General features: G+C 39.2%; 1 protein-coding gene across 3 annotated transcripts in view; it reads right to left on the bottom strand.

The window, feature by feature from the left end:
• Nucleotides 1–20165, bottom strand: part of OSBPL8 (oxysterol binding protein like 8) — an 88048-nt gene extending 67883 nt beyond the window's left edge. For 2 of the 3 annotated variants that reach the window (XM_027747738.2, XM_027747739.2), the window contains exon 1: nucleotides 20042–20165. The gene's annotated coding sequence lies outside the window, so the exon portion shown is untranslated. Of the gene's footprint in view, nucleotides 1–12739; nucleotides 12828–20041 lie in introns of those variants that run through there. The other variant, XM_039386685.1, reaches the window with a different exon arrangement.
• Nucleotides 20166–21309: the final 1144 nt, after the last annotated feature.

Here is a 21309-nt window from a genome sequence, read left to right as displayed (position 1 = left end):
AGGTAAGAGAGTAACAATCCTAATTTCTGCTCTAAACTGAAATACATAAAATAGAAAAATCAACGGAAGTTCTAAGATTAAAAGTGTGAAAGAAGACTCAACACAGACAAATATGTCTGAGTTGAGCTGTGCTTAGCTGCAACACAGTTATATTATGTTTGAGAGGTTTTTAAGAAATGGACTTTCTACAGGATTAAATTTGGATATTTCTAACAGGAACCTAATGTTTATTCTCATGTACAATTTAATTTCCGTATCTTGGCAGCAGTGCCTCTTCTTGATATTAAAATAGAGTTTGATGACAAAAGAGATGGCCTTCATTTGGATTTCTTTTGGCTAGTGCTAGAAGGTAGTTTCCACAATTTGAAGATAGACGATATCTGTATGAAAATTTAGGAACAAAAGGTCAGAGTAGCCTACTGCAATAGGAAAAACTCTAAAAATCCTAACTTAAAGTAGCAGCAGGTTCAAACAGGCAGTGATATTATCTGGCTTACACATCATGGTTTATTAAAAAGATTTAGAAAGTCTAATTTAGATTTCCATTGTTGATGCCAAGTTTATTTTTTTTTCACTCTAATACTGAATTAAAATAAGCTGATGAACATAACTTTGCTTTTCAGGTGTCAGTGCTATTCTACACGCTCGCAATTCAGAATCTTTCATAGGTTTTTTGGCGGGGTTGGTTTTTTATTTGGGGAAGTTTTTTTTTTTTTATGGGGTTTTTGCATTGTTTTTGTTTTGTGGGGGTTTTCTAAAGACAGGAAAAAAATATTACAAATGGACTTTGTACAGCCTTAACAAGGACTAGTGCTTTTAGCACCAAACATCCAAGCTTGTCTTCTGAAGCTACTGAGTAACTGCTGATCAACTTGGCTTTGGAACTGCTGCAAGAATCTTACATAGCTTTTAGTTAACCAGGATACCAATAACATTAAAATGACATAGCTTGATCCACTGGAACTGTAAAATATTGTTGCATTGCAGACTTGGCAAGTGACCTAGCACTAAACCCCTTGTTTACCCACCTATTTCTACAAATTACATGCTCCTCCATGACATTTCTTTGGGCGAGGAGAAGCACCTAGCCTGCCACAACCAGCAGCTATGGAAGAATTACAAGCATTATCAAGTGACAACGGACCTGTAATTCACAGCCCTCAGAAATCAGGTCACTATCACTGCCTAATGCAAGTCAGGCAACTGCTCACACTCTTTGCAACAAACAAACAAGGAACTTATAAAAAAATAATTTTTGCCAGAGCTGAAAATAGAAGGTAAGCCTTTCACACATCAAAGCCAGCCCTCAAGCACAGGAGTTAGACATTTTGTTCCCAAAGCTATCCCATTTCTGAAGAGCAGAATGCTTTTTGCTCCCAGTATTGGGAGGAGACACCAAGATTCTTCACAGCAAGAAACACATATCATCAGGGTACATTTAACATTTTGCTTCAGGGACCAATAAAGGAGATACTTTCTTCTCTGCCTGCATGAATTTAGTACATGTCATGGTTGGGATAAAGGGTTCTGTTCCCTGACAACCAGGGAGTGGTTGTAAGCATGTACAGGAAAATAAAGTCTTGACACTTCCTTGAAAGTTCTTTGAAATGCTTCAGAGAAGAAAACAAAGAGAGAAACAAAAATAGCATCCTGGACAAAGAATTATTGTGTTCAAGGCTAAACAAATATTTAATGGACAAGGCACCTCCTCCTGCCCTTCCACCCAGTCTACTCAAGTAGTGGGAATTCTCTTTCCCATAAAATGGTTTAAGAGGGCCATCAGATAGCTTGAACACCTGATTTAAAGTGAATACAATCCTCTCAGCTGTGCAATACCATAGCATTTTGTGATAGGAAGTTTTGAATCCTGCTTCTCCACCATCCTCTATCCAGCCTCCCAGTGCTCATTTAGTTAAGGGAGTCAGAACAGCACGGTGCAGGTTGTGAGAGACATCGCAGAGTTCAGGAATGCAGGGTTAGACAGAAGACAGGCACAAGTGCTTGGAAGGAAGGATGCAACGCTTGTGAGCTCAAACAAATTCTGTTGCTATTTTTATAATAAGTAAGAATAATTCCAAGAAAGAATGTATTTATCTTTCAAAAGAAAAAAACGACATCCCTCCCTTTCACAGCATTACCTCATTCCAGTACTGTCACCCAAACTGACAAGAGTTATCAGTTAATAACATTTTATAATTTACTTTCATATTTAAAATTACACACAATACCAAGATAACACGAGCTAAATTACCAAGATAATATTAGCATAAAGCAATTCAATACCCTGTATCTCTGCCACAGCAGTTAACTACACCTCTGTGTATAATGTTACACATTTTATTCCCTTGGAAATACATGCATAAGCTGCTTTCAAGTCTGGCATGTAGGAAAAGAATGAAACGCTAATTTCTGTACTTCACACTGTATATGGAGCCAGGCAGCAATAGCTCAAAAGCTGTAACTGAACAAAAACGCATGTCCAACTTACTCATAGAGTAAGAGTCTGTTCCTGGGGCACATCCCATCTCTGACGCTCACTTTCACACATTGCACTGGTATGTCAGGAGGAAAACTGCATGTACCCCTTTAGACTTCCTGCAGGAGCAGCTGTAAGAGTAACCAGCACTACATGCTTCCAACCATGTGCAATGCTAAAAGGGGCGATGGGAGAAGCCTTGTGGTCCTGCATTTTCAGCTCACTGTTAACTGAGTGCCCAGACTGAATATCCAAAACCAGCTGTCACAGATACAAACCAGTCAACTTCAGCAGGTACACTGCAGTTACGACTACAGTCTTTAACTTCTAAAAACTCTGATTTATCGAAGAAATCTTATAATGAACATGTAGGAGAGTAAAAGTTTGTGGGTTTGTTTTTTTTCTCAAAATTGTCAAAAAGCACATGTAATATTGATTTCAATGACATCAGCAAGCATGCAGAACCTCTGATCTCAAAAACACCTCAAAACACCTCAAAAACACAGGCATACATAATCTTTCCCATAAGAAAGGATTTTGTTCCTTCCTTTTGTAGCCCTCAACAGAATTCAGAGAAGGATGAGTTGTCCGCCTCCTGATGATCACAACCCGAGAATAAATACTGTAAGCCAGTAGTTCTTAATACAATGGCATGTTTTACACTTCCGTGATGGCTTCTAGAAAGTCTGTGATATTCATAATTTCAGCTTTTTCATATTCAAGTTGTCTGCAACAGACACTGAATATAAAATTAAGGTAACTCCAGGAGTGCTATTAACTTGATAAAATCCAGATTTAAAGTGAAAAGCCAGTTGGATATTTCAAAGCCCAAACTGTAAAATAACTGAGAGGCTTACCTATCGAAACCACCTAACAACAATATGCACACAAGCAATCCAGATACATGATGAAGTAATAAGCAATTTCCGCCCCAGGAGAAAAGCACTATGCCAACACTTCACATACAAAGAGAATTGACTGTTCCCAAATGTTGGTAAGTATAATTAACCTTCATAACCCTGTCTTTGGCCTTGAACATTAAAGCTGAATTCATCTTGAAAACCAATTAAAATGCTAAGCAGTCTATCTACTCTGAGACTGAAGAATATCATACTGCATTCAATCAAAAAACAAAGCACAGCACAATTGTCTCCTTAGACACCTTCGAGGATCTGTTAGCTGTTTAGTAAAAATCATAATTCATAAATAAATCACTTTTTAAGAAGAACTGAAAAATTCTTCAATTCTTCACAACGATCCCAAAACACGTACAGTTTATGAAGGCAAAATTGAAGGTTTAACAGAAAAAAAAAATCATCTTTCCTAGATGATAGTTATTTCCTCTTAAAAAATCATGCCTACTTGCCATGAAATTCAGATGCATGTGAATCTCTAATGATCAGGTTTCTTTTCAAGGCCTTGGTTTTGTTGCAGCTGGGGCAATCACTATGTTACTCTATTACCACACCCTTGAATAATGAAGGGAATAGAAGACTATAGTCACACTCCTAAGTATCAAAGGAAACAGAAGACTATAGTAAACATATGCCCAGTCACTTACAAGAGCCTTTCAGAGTACCCAGACTCTGAACAAAGTGCTATTCCGCATGACAAATGCTGTCACAGGTGCACACCAAAAGCACTCTCTAGGTTTGCTTAAAAGTAAATTATTACCGTTCCTGTTTTCCAAAATTTTCCATTTGATGTTGAAATTCATATTATACTAGAAGATTTTAAGCCAGGTATGAAATTCTGCTCTTTTAAGGACAATACAAGTTTTTCTAAGCTGTTCTGGTACAGGAGGCTGTTGCATCATAACAACAGAAAAAAAAAATCTGTATCTCTCTACTTTCTTGTTGCATCTATGCCTTCATATTAATCATCATTATTAGTGTTTAGCATCAGAACAAATAAAGTCATGCTTTTTTTTTTCCAGTTAAGACACTAGGTAGAAACATTACTTTTCCAACAGAAGGAAAAGCAGGTAAAGCAATTTCTGATTGTTTAGTGATTCTGAGCTGATGAGCACCATTTTATAGTTACAACTCAGTTTAAACATCAGAATTTTGTTTCCAGTAATATACATGCTATATCTTAGTATAACTTTATTCACTACTGAAGTTCAGAGTGGTGTTAATTATTTTTTTCCATTTTTAAAATTTATTTTCAAATATACACAATATATCTGCTCAATAAGCATTTGTTTGGGTATATAAACAACCTTGAACTAGCTCTTCATTTCAAAAACAGATCCTTTATGAGGTGGCTAAAAGTCAGAATCATCTCCATGTTCAGTTAAGTCATATTTCAAGTCTTACAACTTCCAAGGAGTTCTTTTGGTTGCTGTTCAGTTACCCTTGACAGTGCTGTAGATGGCAGTATTTCACAAAGCTGGACCTCCCTGCCTCAACCCTGGGCAAGGACCGCAATACAGAGAATATTGTTGAATATTATTGAAATACGCTGTAAGGGTGCTGCAAGAATCTTCAGTTCAGGCACTTCCAGAGCATACCTCACATGGTAAAAAAGTATGCAAGATGCATTAATTTGAAAAACAATTTTCTCAGCTCACTAAAGAAATAGTAATAAATAATGCCAGTTAAACAAAAATTTTTAAGGTGAGATCATCCTTAAAACAGAGATTCACAATAAACTGTTCCTGCTATGGGATTTGAGCACATTCAAGACATTTCATTTCAGCTGATCAAAATGAAATTAGGTTTTCTGTAGTAACCCTGAAATCCTGACGACAAAGTGCTGTTCTTGTGCAGGTGGGTACACCTGGACCCTCTGAGCTTCCAACTGACCTGAAATTGGGGCACTTTCCAGAAAATAATGGCCTGCACAGCAAACATCTCAGTTTCACAGTGAAAGACGGCTGAACACACTAAACTGTCAGCAACACGGTTTCCATGTAGAACCTCCCAGAAGCAGTCACTTTTGTCTTAAAGTTGACTGTCCACATCATGAGCTTCACAAGAACAAACTACTCCTCGCTCCTGGAAACAGAAGTCACATGAATCCATGTATACATTGCCTTGACCCATAATTCCCTTTCTTCCTAAAATTTTAACTGGAGTTGACAAAAGCAAAGTATGTTCTATCCCATTGCAAAAACTCTTAGAGGTTCTGCTGCACATCAGAAGCAAATTGAATCAAGAGCAAACTATGCAAATCCCATGCCACCATCATGGTGGGTTCACATTATTTCATAATGGGTAGAAAAATGGCACAATCACTACCAAGTCAGTACCTTTAGGAACCACCTCATCAGCAATTTCAATGCTCCCCCAGATAAATGCCTCCTCCTAGCTGCGAGCCTCATTATGCATCTCAAGCGAAGTACAAAAACACTAGCTCTCAGGACACAGAGCATGCAAGCTTCTCTTTGTAATGCTCACAAATCAGAATTCATAAGAGGTTCATTTCCATTCCCTATGAGGAAGGATGGCCTGCTAAAGATCAAAATTACTTTCTTTGCTACTCAGCAAAATGTTTGCTGGCAACTAGAAAATGCATGAGATAGCAGAAACAGTGACAGGAGGAACAGAAGCCAAGACACAAAATAACATGTCATCTTCGTTAACTCTGCAAACAAAGTCCAAGGATGTAATGGAGAGCAGACTGATACCACTGCATTCCACCAGATCTGATATCAGCAGTAGGGCTCCTACAAGTAGTGCTCCTAGCAAATAAATTTATGCTGATGACAACCTCCCTGGACACAGTTTTGGGAGGAGTGGAGTGTTACTATATTTGCTTGTACAGCTTATGCTTGCAGTAATTTGTTTGAGGAGGGAGGAGACGCTGACATAAGCACCTGCACTGCAGCTTCTCTCACACTGTTACAATAGCACGATCTTTGCAAGTTAAGCAGCAAAGACTGCCACGCACAGGATTCAAATAGAGACATTTAAAATTTCACAACTGCAAAATATGCATGCATCATGCGAGCTTACATCAACGAACACCTGTATTTTCCTCCAGAAAAAGTAAAGCAAAGAACAAGAACACAGAAGAATGCTACTAGGTTTCTGAATTGCTAAGACAGATAGGACAGCAGCAAAGAAGAAACAAATATGCTACTATATGCTTAAGGGAAAGAAGAGAGCTAAACGGGTGGGGCTAAAGATAAAACTATTATGCATGGAATACTGCTGGGATGCAAAAAAGACATTTAGAAGTGTCAGAAAATTATAACCAAAACAGTTAATGACATAGAGTCATCGCCTAAAAGATGGCTACAGCAGGACAAACACAGAAATAAATTTTTTAAAATAAATCTATTTTTTTAAAAACACAGAACAAATTTCAAGCAAACATGACCCTGTAACAGAGTGGTGACTAAGGCCCCCAAACCTCAAGGGAACTTTCATTCCATATTGAGGGCAACAGCAACATTGTGTCAAAAGAAGAGGACAGGTTATAAGTGAAGTTGGAAAACTGTACCTACTACAACTGGAGGTGGTAATAGAAAAGCCCCATTATTTCTTCTCTCCTCCTTCAAGACTCAACTCTTGGGACCCCTGACACCAGAAAAGGAGGTGAGGACTTAGTGAGAGCTTTCAGATTGCAATTTAAAACCCCAATAACATGCACACACCTTCCTTTACTCAGGTCTTTTTCCAAGTCTTCACCAACATCAAAGTTGTTTAGAAATTACTTTTCCTACTCTACAATTTCCCTTGTCTGGGCTGCCCTGCTGCAGAACACAGAGTGCAGCTTGCAGAAGGTCAGCTATAGCAAGTTACAAGTCATAGAAACACCAGCTACTCCCTGACAAAATAAAAACAAACAAGAAAATCACAAAACCCCACCGCATTTCTCTCTTCCTTCCCTCCTCCAAGAGTTTACAGACAGAAGTGCAAATTCAAACATCATCTGCCTATCAAGGCATTAAACCATATTCAGAAATTCATTCTACAAGCCAAGCGCTCACTTCTACACTTCCCCCAACACCTTAAAACCAAATGAATCATATAAGATGCTACTCATCTGGCAAGAAAGACAACCCAAGCTTCTTAAGTCTGCATTTTTAAGATAGAAACATCTGCTAAACAAGAAGTTTTAATCACCTACAAGAAACTACCAGTGAAGGACAAAAACAAAAACAAAATAAACACCAAACTGTTTAAATGAAATGGTTTGTTAACAATGGAAACTTAAGCATTTTTTAAAACCCACAAAAATGTCTAGAAAATGCCTATAATGAATCACAGTCCAAACTTATGTTTAATACCTCAGACATGTTTCAGCTATCATTTCTGGACGCTGTACACTGAGAGTAACATTAGGTCTCTGTCACTCTAGTTTCCTCTTCCTCTACCATGCCTGCTGGCACAAATGCTTTTGTACAAACTAAATTCACAAAAGGTCAACTGCCAGACAATATTCTGTATACAGAATTAAAAGCAAAAAAGTTAAAACTCATTGTCTGTAGTTCTTAAGAACAATACACAATCGATTTACCCTTAACACTGTTTTTTTAAGATGCAACAAGCCTTAGCTTCCTGAAGTTTAAAATTAAAACCAAAAACGTCAGTGGTTTGAGAAGCTGTTTGAGAAGTGGTTTGAGCCTGCTGTTACTACACAGCAATACCACAGTGTTACAGAAGAATTACTGGTCTCTTTTACGAAAAGTAGACTAAGCCATGCAGTCATCTAATTTTTCTGCTGGATCTTCATCAGCCTGATGCATAAGCTATTGTTGCAAGTTCTGATGAAGAAGACAGGAAGATATAATTTTTAACTGTTCACAGCATGAGAAGTGTCATACTGATAACTATTTCAGAGACATAATGAATTCTTGTAGCTGTAATAAGAAGAAGGAGGAGTCCACAAATTATAATGCAGAATAATTAAGGAATGGAGTTCAGAAATAAATCCATGTAAGAGAACAAAGAACTATAATGCAGGAAGATAGGCAGAGAAAGATCTGCAATACATTTGTCTGAGATTCCTATTGGCAAATATTTAATCTATAGAGCCTGTAAAGGTAAACAATTTCTTCTCTCTTCAAATGAAAGACTACAGGTGATACTTGGAAGCACTCACAGACTACAGCAACTGAAACGGTACAGCTCAATGTTGACTTTTACCTTATTCTTATTCATGCCCCAATTCCATCTATGCTGTTTATATGGCAAATGCTAAAATGGAGGTTATTTACATTAAGAGATAACACAAGTCCTGTTCACAAGTGGGTTATATTTACAAAAACAACCTGTCAATCAGAGAGGAAAGTGACTTAAGCAAAAAACAACCAGTTTTCTTCATTTCATAAAAAGGGATGAAATATAATTTGATAATTGATAAAATAAACAGTAAAAAATGTGTATTTAAGTTCTTTTCTGGTCAATTAGTAACAAAAAATAAATATTTTTACGCAAAAAATGGTACAACATGCGGTCACTGATTTGTTACGCTTGAAAAATAACCACGACCTACCAGATCTTTAATCTTTTTGACATAAATCAAGCTCTGTATAGGAAGAAGGTAGAAATCAACAATGAGATATACAAGGACAAATTTTTAAAGTTCACTGAATACAAATATTGTTTATAAGCCAAAAACATGAGGAAAGTATTAAAGATTGTTTTAATTGAACAAGAATGTGTCTGATCAGCAAGGTAGTACATACAATTTGTAACATGTGATCTGAGAGTGACTAGAGCAGAGATCTCCAAATTTAAAAAGAAAACAAAGCAAACCACCAAAAGCCAAGCCCTCTGACACCACAGGCCTCATTTCCTTACACCAGTTCTTAGCTTGCATAGAAATAAAGTATGTTTCCCTGCTCCGAGCTGAGAACCAAATGGAGTATATGACACTGAAAGAAACTGATTATTAAGCTTCAAAGAAAATATTCTTGTTAATGAACAGAGAGGAATATTGAGCGCTGTTCTTTGAAGCACTGACAGTAAGTGGGTATAGTTAATATTTAATTAAAGTAGCTGACATGGTACAGACCCATCTGAACACTCTCTCAGGTTTCTTTTTCACCATTTTCTCTCATTTTATAGGGCAGCTCATTGATCTCTATTCTGTGTTCTACCTTGATTAGCATGTACAAGCTTTCTGCTACGTGCTTCTTTGCCTTAGCAGACTTGCTTTTTTAATCAAAGAAGAACTTTTTTCATCAAGGTAGAACATTCATTCTTGTTGAAAATTTCAAAATTTTATCTTAGAACCTCTCCTTACACTCAGTAATTTTGTGCACCATTTAAATAGATGTAATCCTCATTTCTGAAGAGGAGGTGTCTCCACTCAGCGGGTTAGAGCATGGTGCCAATAATGTCACAGTTGTGGGTTCGATCCCTATATGGGCTATTCACTTAAGAGTTGGACTTGATGATCCTTGTGAGTACCTTCCAACCCAGAATATTCTGTGATTCAGCTTACAAGTATCACAAGCTTTAAGTCCATGCTTTCCCCTTATGATTTTCTATCCCACGTATTTTAATGTAGCTGTTTGCATTAAGGTTTGTCCTGACAGCACAGTTTAGTGACAGTTAAGTATAACTACAATCCTATTTGCAAGACACAATCAAGGTACTGTTTGTAAAAACAGCAAGCAGTAAATCTTTACAGGTAGGTCAGTGCGGGGTCCTTAGTTCTGCGTACAAAACAAGATTCAAACATTAGTTTATTGGCTTCTCTCTACAATCACTAGGAGTACGTTTTAATTACCGATGAGATTTTTCATTTGCTAACAAAAGAAACACTACAAAATTGTAATTTCAGTACAGGAAATATGTGCTATTACATGAATCTTTCAGTCTCCAACAGATCATAAAAGACAGCCCAGCAAGATCTTTAGTGTTAGAATTGCAACTTTTTATGTATTGTGCAGACCCAATTTAAAGTTGGATTTTTTTTTAAAAATACACTAATTGAAGCAAAGATATACCTTCAAAGTCTACAATTTGCATCATACAGATTAATAAAAGTTGCTTTACTTACCCATACAAATAGCTTCATTTCTCTAAAGAAGACTGCAAGTAATTAAGTTATTTTATATTATATGTATAATTTTATCATACATAGCATATATATTTATATTTATAGTACATAATATACATGTTATATTATTAAATAATATTTATTAGTATATAAATAATGAAGTAAAAATAAATTAAGAACTCCAGGTCACAGCTACCCCAACTGTTGTGTTAGCCTAAAGATCTAGCTGAGAGCCCTGAACTGAGGATTGCCAACTAGCAGTTCACAGGAGGTCATCTCCTTCCAATGTCTTACTAGTACGTTTATTTTCAATGCAAATATATACATGCACACACACAAATTATGTTCAGGTTCAGCAAGTCCTTGCAGTGAAGCAGATACTACATGGGCACTGTGTATATCACATAGAGACAACAGCACACACTACTGTCTAAATAACACAAGCAGGCCTATCACTTCAGAAAAAACAAACAAACAGAACAACTAAAAAGCCAATCCCCTCCCCCAGCTAGTAGTCCTCCGCAGTGTCTGAGCTATCTGGAGAGAATACAAGCCACAGTTAGTCAGATGGTGCCTACAGTTACAAGAAATGAGAAAGAAAATTCCCTGCAGCACTCTGATGGTGATTTTTGTAGGAGACCAAGTCAGGGGAAAGATGGAAGTATCCACCAAAACTGGAACAGGTAATGTAGCTGGAATTGCAGGACAAAGTAGACAGGTCATATCTCGCAACAGAAAGCAGTAATCCTAAATGCTTTTTCTTCAATAAAACTAACAAGAAGGTGGCCCTCACTATTCTACTTACACAGAAAAAATGGATGGAAAAGAAGCAAAAAGGCCACCTCAACATTAGCACAGCAGATGCCATTACACTAGGAAAGTGATGGAAATCCTCTTCACTCACAAAAGATACTCCTCCATTAGTGATGTGCACCTTACATCCACCCTCAGTATGTTAGACATCAGCTACAAGAAGCGTGGCCAGATGTTCAGTCACACTAAGTTAACCCTATCTGTTACTTCAGATAAGAATTTTAAGACTTCCTCAATCCTCCTGCCCCTCTCCTCCATGTTACCATAATTTTCATGACATTGCCTTAATTGGAAAAGAGTATGATTAGGGACAAAAACCACAAGACAATACCACAGAGAACCACAGAGGACTGTAAGGTCTCCCCATAAGAAATGGAATGAGCAGAGGAGCAGATAACTCATTCAGAGGATTACTAATGGTCAAGCATCTGAAGAGCTGGAAAATATGCAAATCTAAACACTATTATTATTGTTGCTGAAATTTCCTCTTGTAAACCTTGTATTTTGGCTCCCCAGCACAAGACCTAAATGACTTCTGATGCACAGACTTCTCTCTTTGCCTCCCAAAGGGGAAAGACAGCATTAAGAATAACATAGCACTAACTTCTGCTGCAGCATAATCAGTTATTCAACTGTACAGCTCATACTAGCAAAATTAAACGTGTTTTCTAAAATTACATTGTCTGGTATACTATACTCAGAATAAATGTATGGTGACTGTATAGTACATATAATAAATCCACTAAGATTAGTCAAAGCCAAATTTTCACTGCATTTGCCCCAGTTTTACAGTGCAGAGTATTAACAAAGTTTAGCTGGTGCATAGTACATCCATGTGCCAAATTGTCCAGAAAGATAATAAGTAATTGACCCCAACTTACTGCCTATTTCTGGCACAAGTCTACAGAACTTTTCCCTTGCATTTTTTCCTCCCAATAACACTAGCTATTATTTAAAGTCTTCTACAAATAATTTTTAAGCTTTTTTTTATTTATTTAACTCTGCTTCAGCTTCCAGACAAAGCTATTTCCTCTGGACTTGAATTACACATATTCATAATTACTCAAGGATTGTTTGCTAAAAGGAGCAATAGTTGTGCCATTTCCAAGTCTTGTCATTTTTATCATGTTAATATTTCAACTCTGGATCACTCCTATATTTCTAGGACTAGTATACTACAAGAAGTTAGCACTTCCCTTAGTTAGCAACCGGATGTCTTCAGATACTTTATTCCATATTTATACATGGACTACGCATTAATAAAATCAGCATGTTTCAAGTACTTAAAGTATATATCCTTTTTTTAAAGTTACTCGGTCCTTTTTGAAAAAAAATCCAGTAGACTTGAGTGTCCAATAGTCCCTCAAAAAGTGCAGTGCAGCAGCTTCCATGACATATGGAAAAACAGGGCAACACTGGCATTAGCGTTGCCAGTGTATAAGAGTATGTGATTTCTACCAAACATAATTAAATTATACATCCACCTACTTGGGGAAAAGAGGTCCACTTTATAAAGCACTTGGTTGACTTCACAGGTTCTCTTCACCTGGAAATGACGAAGGCCTGAAACAAGGCTTCCCCAGGTGATCAGACCGCCTCCACCCAGCACCACTCCTAGCGTTTACATTTAGTTTAGCTCCTAGTTGTAACTCTCTGGAGTTACTCTGTGTTCAGGTAAGCACACATACAAATGCAGCTTCGTGTTCAGCAGCCATAGTGTAGGTGGCAACACTGGCAAGGAGTCTGCACTACTGCCGTGTTCACAGGAAGCACAAAGACTGTCTGTGCCTGTCCATGAAGTAGATACACCAACGGTAAACTGCCTAAGAAAGAACAAATAAATGAATCCATCAAGCAGGTGAGGTGCCTCATTTTCATACTACACATGTGAGGGTTGGGATAAGGGAGAAGAAAAAGCTAAGTGGTTCACTCTCAAGAGTCAAACCCAAGTAGCACAGACTGCATTATATGCATTAAGGTATGACACATTTGTTTCAACTAAAACATTATCCATGCATTATGTAGTCAATTGCACTACTCTACATAGACATCTAAACTGGCTCAGTGACACAAATAAACTTGTTCTTGTGATTGCTTTCCACTGGAAAAAATACTGAAAAAAATATCATGAGAGGCCTGCTTATATCAAAAGCCTTAAAATAGAGCTCTTATGAGACAAAGGTAAAGTCGTGCAAGGAAGGAGATTGGTGATCTTCTACAGCAACGCTAAATATTTGGGTTTGGGCTGTTCTGTATTTAGAGTTTCAGACAAACTCTAGTATGTTTCAGTCCCTCTCAGACTAGTTCCCAGTGAGGAACAATGGTAAACCCGCTCTCCTGGTACAGTATGGTGCTGCTGGATGCGACTCCCACAGTTGCAAAACAACAAACTGCAGTTTATTCAGGCTCACTGGTTTAATGTCTAAACAATATCCTAGCTATCCCTTCTGTGTTAAAGAACAGTATTTGGTTTATGGAGCATAAAGGTTCACAAGTTGCACCAAAATCTCCACTGCAAATAAACTGCCTCCTCCTTCTCCTCCTAGCAGCACTGGCATTCCACTGCACAAAGAACAGAACTCCTACGCTGCTCCTCTCCACCACCCATCCCCATGCACAAAGGAGCACGGCGCAGCAGGTCCCTCAGGCAGCCATCTCTGAGATGAGTCTGGGAGGAACAGCTTGAGCAGGGGGTGACAAATTTGTGGAGATTTATTTTGAAAGCTTTATATGGCTGTGAACATTATTTTTCCCTAGCTCCAGTCATACACTTCACAGTATTTACATCCCCTGCAGAAACAAACCATGCTATGGCCTGCTTCTAAAGAAAAAAGAGTGGCCCATAAGCAGCTATTTACATCAGAACTAAATGTGCAAGAATAAAGAGAAAAATATGCTATTTGGTACTTAAAACGGCTTATATCTGTTACCACGTATCCTCATACCAAGTGATCTTTCCTGTTACACTTCAGTTAGACAAGGGAAGCTAAGGTTTCAAGTTTCTTAATTCAGTGCCATTTAAGGAGTATCTAATCACAGATTTACGGCATCATCACACTTCTTTTTAAAACCTGCAAGGACTGCAAGACCATAAAATATGAATATATTAACTAAAAAATTAGGTCAATGTAATATTTAAGCAAACATCACCCATGTTACCAAGAAAAAGTATTCATTTTGCCCATAAAAGCATCCTTTCTACTACATGTCTTTGAAGTAAATAGGAAGAAAAAATCCACAAAATTTCAAGCAAAGGAACTTGCTGTGTACCTGGCCAAAAGTATTTCATCAATCTCAATATGTTGCATTTCGCCTTTAGAATAAATCCAGGAATCTTTTATAATTCATGAACTAGAAACCAACTGAATCTATAATTTACCACACAAATCTTGTATCAACAGTATAACACTCTTTTTAAGTATCACCATCCAGTTCTAAGTAATAAATTGTTTGCCTTAACTCTCCAAATCATCTGTAAGAAATATAAAATCTAAAGAATATTTTTGAGGAAAAATATGCAATCACTGAGATGTGGCCACATGAGGTATTTAGAAAAAACCTACTGCACGTGAGACAAAGCCAGGTTTGGAATGATACTTATGCTACTTGAAGAGTCAAGGAAATCATTTACAGGTATAATTCATTATATTAGGGTGGAAGGAGAAATGAAAAGTGTCCTTTAATTTATTAAATCTTGGAAATGCTTTATCTTAGGAATAGATAAATAATGCCCAAGCCACAGTCAAGTACCCAACCTGGTTTAGTAGACCACCTTCTTACTACCAGTTAAACATGTGAATTCTAAAAAAACCCACGTATTTTCTGATGCGTACTTCCTTAAATAACTAGAACTGTCAATTAAAAGAAGTGTCCTACAACATGCATGCTTCCATAAGCTGTGCAAGAACACTAAATTTAATAAAAATATTTTTTCAAATGTTTAATTGACCTGTATTACAGCTGCATGTCCAGGTTCAATCCCTTTCAAAAGCAACTCACTGGTCTTTTGAAATAATCTTCAAAATACCATGGCTTCTGTTTGCAGGTATGCAAAAGATAACTCTGGAAAGAAACATGCTGGTTTTCCTTATCTCAACTGAATAGTCATATTAACAGCTTCTGCAGTACTACAACACAAACACTGGGTGACAGGATTAATGCACTGGAAAATGTATGAACATACAGACAGCACATGAACTAGCTCAAGCTTCGATGCAATGAGAACACTTTCAAATGGACGAATGAATGCTTGAATGAAAAAAAGAGTAAGATCATATACACACATTCCACTACTGTGTCAAAGTCACTGTTAACCTTTAAGAATTTCCAGACTGATGTAGTATTTTTAGTGGATGGATGATCAGTGCTGTATCCTGTACTGAGGGAACATGCAGATATAAAACCTCATATCCACAGTTAAGAGTGTGAAGAAAATGAGGTTTATTTATTCCTCTCCTAACACCAGAAGTCCAAGCTATTTCCTCAAAATTAAAATCTCACTTCCAAATGCCTCTTACCATCTGTCAAGCAGTTTTAGCTGTTCAGAAGAGGCTTCTTATGCTACTGTATATGTTACATCTGCAACAGATTTTCTTCTTGTAGAGTACAGATGGAATAAAACATTGTTTTATAACAAATATAGCAAAATACTGCACCGGATTTCAACTGTGTACAATTCATAACCAGTTACTCTGAATAAAACACTTCTAACATATCTGCTACTAATCAGTGGCCTATTATGAGCACTGTTTCCCAAACTTCACTTGATCCATTTAGAGGATTCAACACTGCACATAGGCCTTTGTTTAAAAGTCAGTGTCAGTCCTCGAAACATCAAGATCCACCAAGTCTCTTTACTACAGTATGAAATTACAAAAATGAGAAAAACCACAAGAAAAGCATGCAACTTGCTGTTCCCACAAGCTGAAAAAGTGTATGTTTTAAGATAAAGCTACATAAAGCTGCTTCAACTGTGTCTAAACTGATGGGGTTTCTTAGGCAGAGAAACCATCTCCTCAATCAGAAGTTAATTTATAAAAACATCCCTGAAACTATGTAGATTCTTCAAGTCCGGGGTTCCAATTAGTCCATGAGGCAGCAACAATATATCTCCTCTACTAATTATCAATACCATGAAGTATTTATTGTTCAAAGTCAGTGACTTATTTTTTATACTTTCTGGTTACAATTAAACCTTCTAAGATCTAGAAAACTTGCAAAAGTCACACCTGTCTCAATATTTGTTCATACGTTCTCAACAGAAGCAAGAGCTTTACAAACCCTTTACATTACTCCAGCTTTAAACTCAAAGCATGACTCTCCACTCTGTATAAGCGGGAAAGCTGTAGGTAGCAGACGGAAGGCAGGAAACTATTGACAGGCTGAAGCTAAACAGAGAGGTTATCAACCCAAAACAAGAGAACAGCAAAAGAAATCACTCAAGCAAAATCCAGAAACAGTCCTCTAAAATGAGTCAAAGCCTTTGGAAAAAAAACCATTTTTTGTTGTTATGGGGGTTTTTGTTGGATTGTTTTTTTCTTTGTTTTTTTTTTAAACCAAACCAAACAACCAAGACTGCCTATCACCTCTTCTATCTTAAAGGATATATATTTCTGAATTATATTAGCACCAACTACCTATTATAATAAAAGTTAATTCTAAATATTGCCTAAAAAGCCAGGAAAGATTAATTAATTCAACATCATTATGACAACGTAAGAATATGGAGGGGAAAAAACAGTAAAAACAGTTCACTCAGGAAAAAATCTAACAAATCACTTGACATTTAGAAGTGCTTTTTTTTACTTCCTCACCAATTCACTGAAATAGCCTAGGCGAAGAACTACGCTACTTCACTTCCTGTAAAAACAGCAACTGCACAAATACCTGCCTCAAAAAGCTTTCTATTACTGCTCCTCTCCTCTCCAACAGTATATCTGCTGAAGAAGCAAGATCTTCATTAACAGCATACTGTATTATGAACCACAATTTACCCAACCAAGATGTCCACATAACAGTTTGGGGAACAGGATCATCAACTGCTGTGTTTATACTACTTCTATCACACTGCAGACTGAAGCAAAACCCACACTTGTAGGTAGTAAGACTATGCTGTTTTCTACAGCTATCACTATTTCTTCACAAGGTCTTTTTCTGTCTTCCTTTACAATTCTCCATTTTGTCGAACAGTAAAAATTGTGTTTAATCATAAATTTGACTAATGCACAGCTTGATACATGTTCATTAAAAAGAAACAAAACTAAAGCAAACCCCATTGCTTGACCCATTGGGAAGTTTTAAGTATATGACATCAAGTAGTTTCTCCAAAAAATTTATTTTCTATTCTGAAACAGAAGACCAAGAAACTAACAGATAAGTTATCTGACAGCCTAAAGCAAGAGGAATTTCACAGCACTAGGAGGGAGAAGTGAGCAAAAACCCTTAGAAAACTCCCCTGCATGCTTCAGGAAACAGAATTTGTGGGAAATTGGGGGGGGGGGGGGGGCAGGTGGTAAAACAGTAATCAGTGAAGAGATGAAAGCCTAATAACTGACTTGACACAGTTAATTAAAACTTGGCTGAGTGCTGCACGCAAAGATTTACTGGATGGAGAGGAGGCTGGGGCACAGCTTCACAGAATACAAAGTATGCATTTTCTTGTACTAGGTAATTGCACAACCATTTCTTTGAAAGCATAACAGCACACAAAAGAAAATGGGTAAGTGCTGCATCACCTCAGACCCTTTTTGATCACTTCAACAGAATTTAAGAAAAGGCTATCTAAAAATGAGCAGTCTTCAATAAACTTCCTTTCTCCCAAAATTACTTTCCAATAATTCCTGCATTTTATTTCCCTTTTGAGCAAAACCCTGAGATTATACAGCTAACACTATTAAAAGAACGGGAGAAGCCTGACTTTCTGTCCCAATTCAGTTCCCTGCAAAAAGTATACAAGTCCAGCATTTTTTCCTGCAAATTAGAAAATTCCTCCTTACGTTTTAAGAGTTAACAAACTTTCACAAGCATTTATAGAACAGAGTTTGAAGTACCCTGGAAGTTTACACGTGCAGCAGAAATATGAGCTGGATGGCCCTTTACTGAAAAGTCAGTTTTTAACTAATTTGACAGAGCAGCATGTTTAAAAGGAGCTCTTTCCCTCACCCATGATTAAAGTAGAAAAAAAGATCTATTCATTGCTAGGTCTAAGCTGTATCAGCCTCGACAAATTCAGTTTACTTACAACACGATTTTTAGAGTCTTTTCCAAGCTAAACGACTATGCTCTTCACAACTCTACAACGATAAAAAAAAAAGGAACCAAAGAGCCGACAAGTGACCACAATCACACATCTCTCTTTTCCCAACTAGTTTCAATCCTGAAGCAGATGTATTAAACTAGCATCCAGAAAGGAGGGCTCTAAGGCCAAGTTTTGGAAAGTTGTATAATCACAAAACAAATTACTTCAAAGTTCAGGAGTTTTGATTAAAAACTAGTACATGGCTAAAACAACAAATGACCTCAAAAGCTTTCAGGGAACTCTAAAACAAAATAGCACACAGAAAATTTCACCAGTCCCTTCTACAGCTACTTGATAGCCAACAAATGCAATTTTGTTCTTCTCTTCTTTTTTATGTCGTTTAAAACCAGAACTGTATCAACTCTTAATTCTCACTTGCTGACGAACAGACCTGACAAAGACGAGTGGGAAGCACGACTCCATATATACTTCTGCTACTGTCCATTCACTGCAGACTAACAACTCAGTATCAACTCCTGTCTCTTTAACGCTTCAAACATGAGGTTGATAATTAACAAGCATCAGCAGGGCCACAAATACATTAAAACTTAATGGATCAAACAGATTTATGTTTTCTATTATTAAATTGAAACAATTAAAATTATGAAAATTGACAGATGAAAACCAGCCGTTCTTAAAAGGTTTCCTGTCCTCGGTCCCAAGAACTGTTTGGACAGCAGCAGCAATGAAACTCGTTAGAAACAACTTCAGTAACACACTGAATTGATGGCTTTCCTCCTTTCATAGAAGGAATTCTATGAAGCGCGTTGCTGTAACACACAATTTATGAAGACTACTATTTCAAGAAAACGTCTGAAGCTCATCTGAACGATCACCGAGTACGTTAAGCACAAACGCTCTCAGACAGGAGGGGAACGCGCTCTTTCGGAAGTGAGCCATTTAGAAGGCCTGCTAATAGAGTCACAAGCGCGGCTGGCAGCAGCAAGGGACCAGGGACAGTAACACGGATCTAGGTTTCATTCCCCGCGGCATTGCTACGTTAGAAGACTGTTTTCCCAGTGGGAGGGGAAGGAGGCTGCCGACAGTCAAAGGAGCTAAATTTTAACTGCATTCCGCAGGCGGTTTCCACCCGTGGCTGGCGGACCCCGGGGTGTCCCGGAGTGTGATCGCGGCAATCAGAACAGCCGGGGATGGCGAGGCGGCCCTGCAGCCCCCGGCCGAGGTGTCCCGCCTCACCGGGAGCGCTGGGGTCCGATACCGACCCGACCTGTCGCGCCCCGCTCAGCCTCCACTGCGGGACCCGGTCCGGCCACCGCCGAGCGTCCGGCAACACCCACCGCGGGCCCAGCACTGCCGGAGACTCCGAGGGGCTCCCAGAGCCCCCTCCCGCCCAGCGGCGGCGGGGCGGCAACACACACACCACCTCCTCCTGCCACCGCCGGCAGCGCAGCGCCGGCAGGGACCTGGGTGGCATCGTGACACACCCCCACCCTGACTCCCGTCCGCTGCCCCAGACCCGCCGCTGCTCTCACCTCTGCCCGCAGCCGCGTCCGGCGGGAGGCGCGGAGCGGCAGCTGTCCGGTGCGGGGTGGGCGGTGGCCGGGACCCCTCCCCGCCGCCGGCTCCGCCTGCCCCGCGCGGCACCAACCGCTCCTCCTCCTGCCGCCGCTCCTGCCCCGTCCCTGCTCCGGCCGCTGCCGCCGCTCCGGCCCCGCCCGCGCGGCGCCACCCGGTCGCCGCTTGATCCGCTCATCCGCCGCGGCGGGAGCGCGCGCGCAGGCGCGGCCGCAGCGGTCCCGCCCCGCGGCCCTGGAGCCGAGGGAGTCCTCCCGGCCGGGGAACTGCGAGTTGGGGGGGCCCGTGAGGGAGCCCCGCAGCTCACACGGACGCTGCGGTACTGCTTCCTTCCAGGCAGCGCTCTTCTGGCAAGCAGGAGCTCTATTAGCGTGGTGTTAAGGAATAACATAGGAAGCCGAAAGGTAGTAACAATGGAAATAATATGCGGTCTGAAGGATACCTGTAAGTCAGCGAGAGACATGGTGTCTCCCAACATCCCAACAGGAACCCTGCATTGCTTTTTTTTCCTTCCATTTTTGTTCCGTCTCAAAATGGGACTTCTCAGAATCACAGAATCAGTTAGGTCGGAAAAGACCTCTGAGATCATCGAGTCCAGCCTATGACCGAACCAGCCTGTGGTCTACTAGACCATGGCACTAAGTGCCACATCCAGTGTTTCCACACCTCCAGGGATGGAGTCTTCACCACCTCCCTGGGCAGCCCATTGCAATGTCTAATCACCCTTTCAGTGAAGAAATTCTTCCTGATGTCCAACGTACACCTCCCTTGGTGCAGCTTAGGGTTGTGTCCTCTCGTCCTGTTGCTGGTTGCCTGGGAGAAGAGACCAACCCCCACCGGCTACAACCTCCTTTCAGGTAGTTGTAGAGAGTGATAAGGTTACCCCTTGAGCCTCCTCCTCTCCGGCAACCTCCTCTTCTCCTAGCAGTTTTAAACACATCCATGGTAAGAAGATCCACCCACTGTGAGCAACTTAGATCTGTTACTGTATTTAAAATAACATCAGGATATACCTCAGGTTTTCATCAGCTGTCAGTTGACAAAACTGAAAACAGTTGTAAAATACTGCATAACTTTTGGAAATACTGAGCATTGTCACTTATTTGGAGGGAAAGTACTGTCAGTACATTTAGAAGATATCTGGCACCTTCAGCGCTGATCTGCTCACTAATGACGCAGAAAAGTTGACAAAGGATTAATGTTTCCAACTCTGAAAATAAGCCTT

The sequence above is a fragment of the Pipra filicauda genome, unplaced genomic scaffold (assembly GCF_003945595.2).
Source record: "Pipra filicauda isolate LSUMZ 115617 unplaced genomic scaffold, ASM394559v2 scaffold4_size7858003_pilon, whole genome shotgun sequence".
NCBI classification, from domain to species: domain Eukaryota; kingdom Metazoa; phylum Chordata; class Aves; order Passeriformes; family Pipridae; genus Pipra; species Pipra filicauda.
The sequence above is the reverse complement of the archived record's forward strand: the minus strand, read 5'-3'. Positions and strand labels throughout refer to the sequence as shown.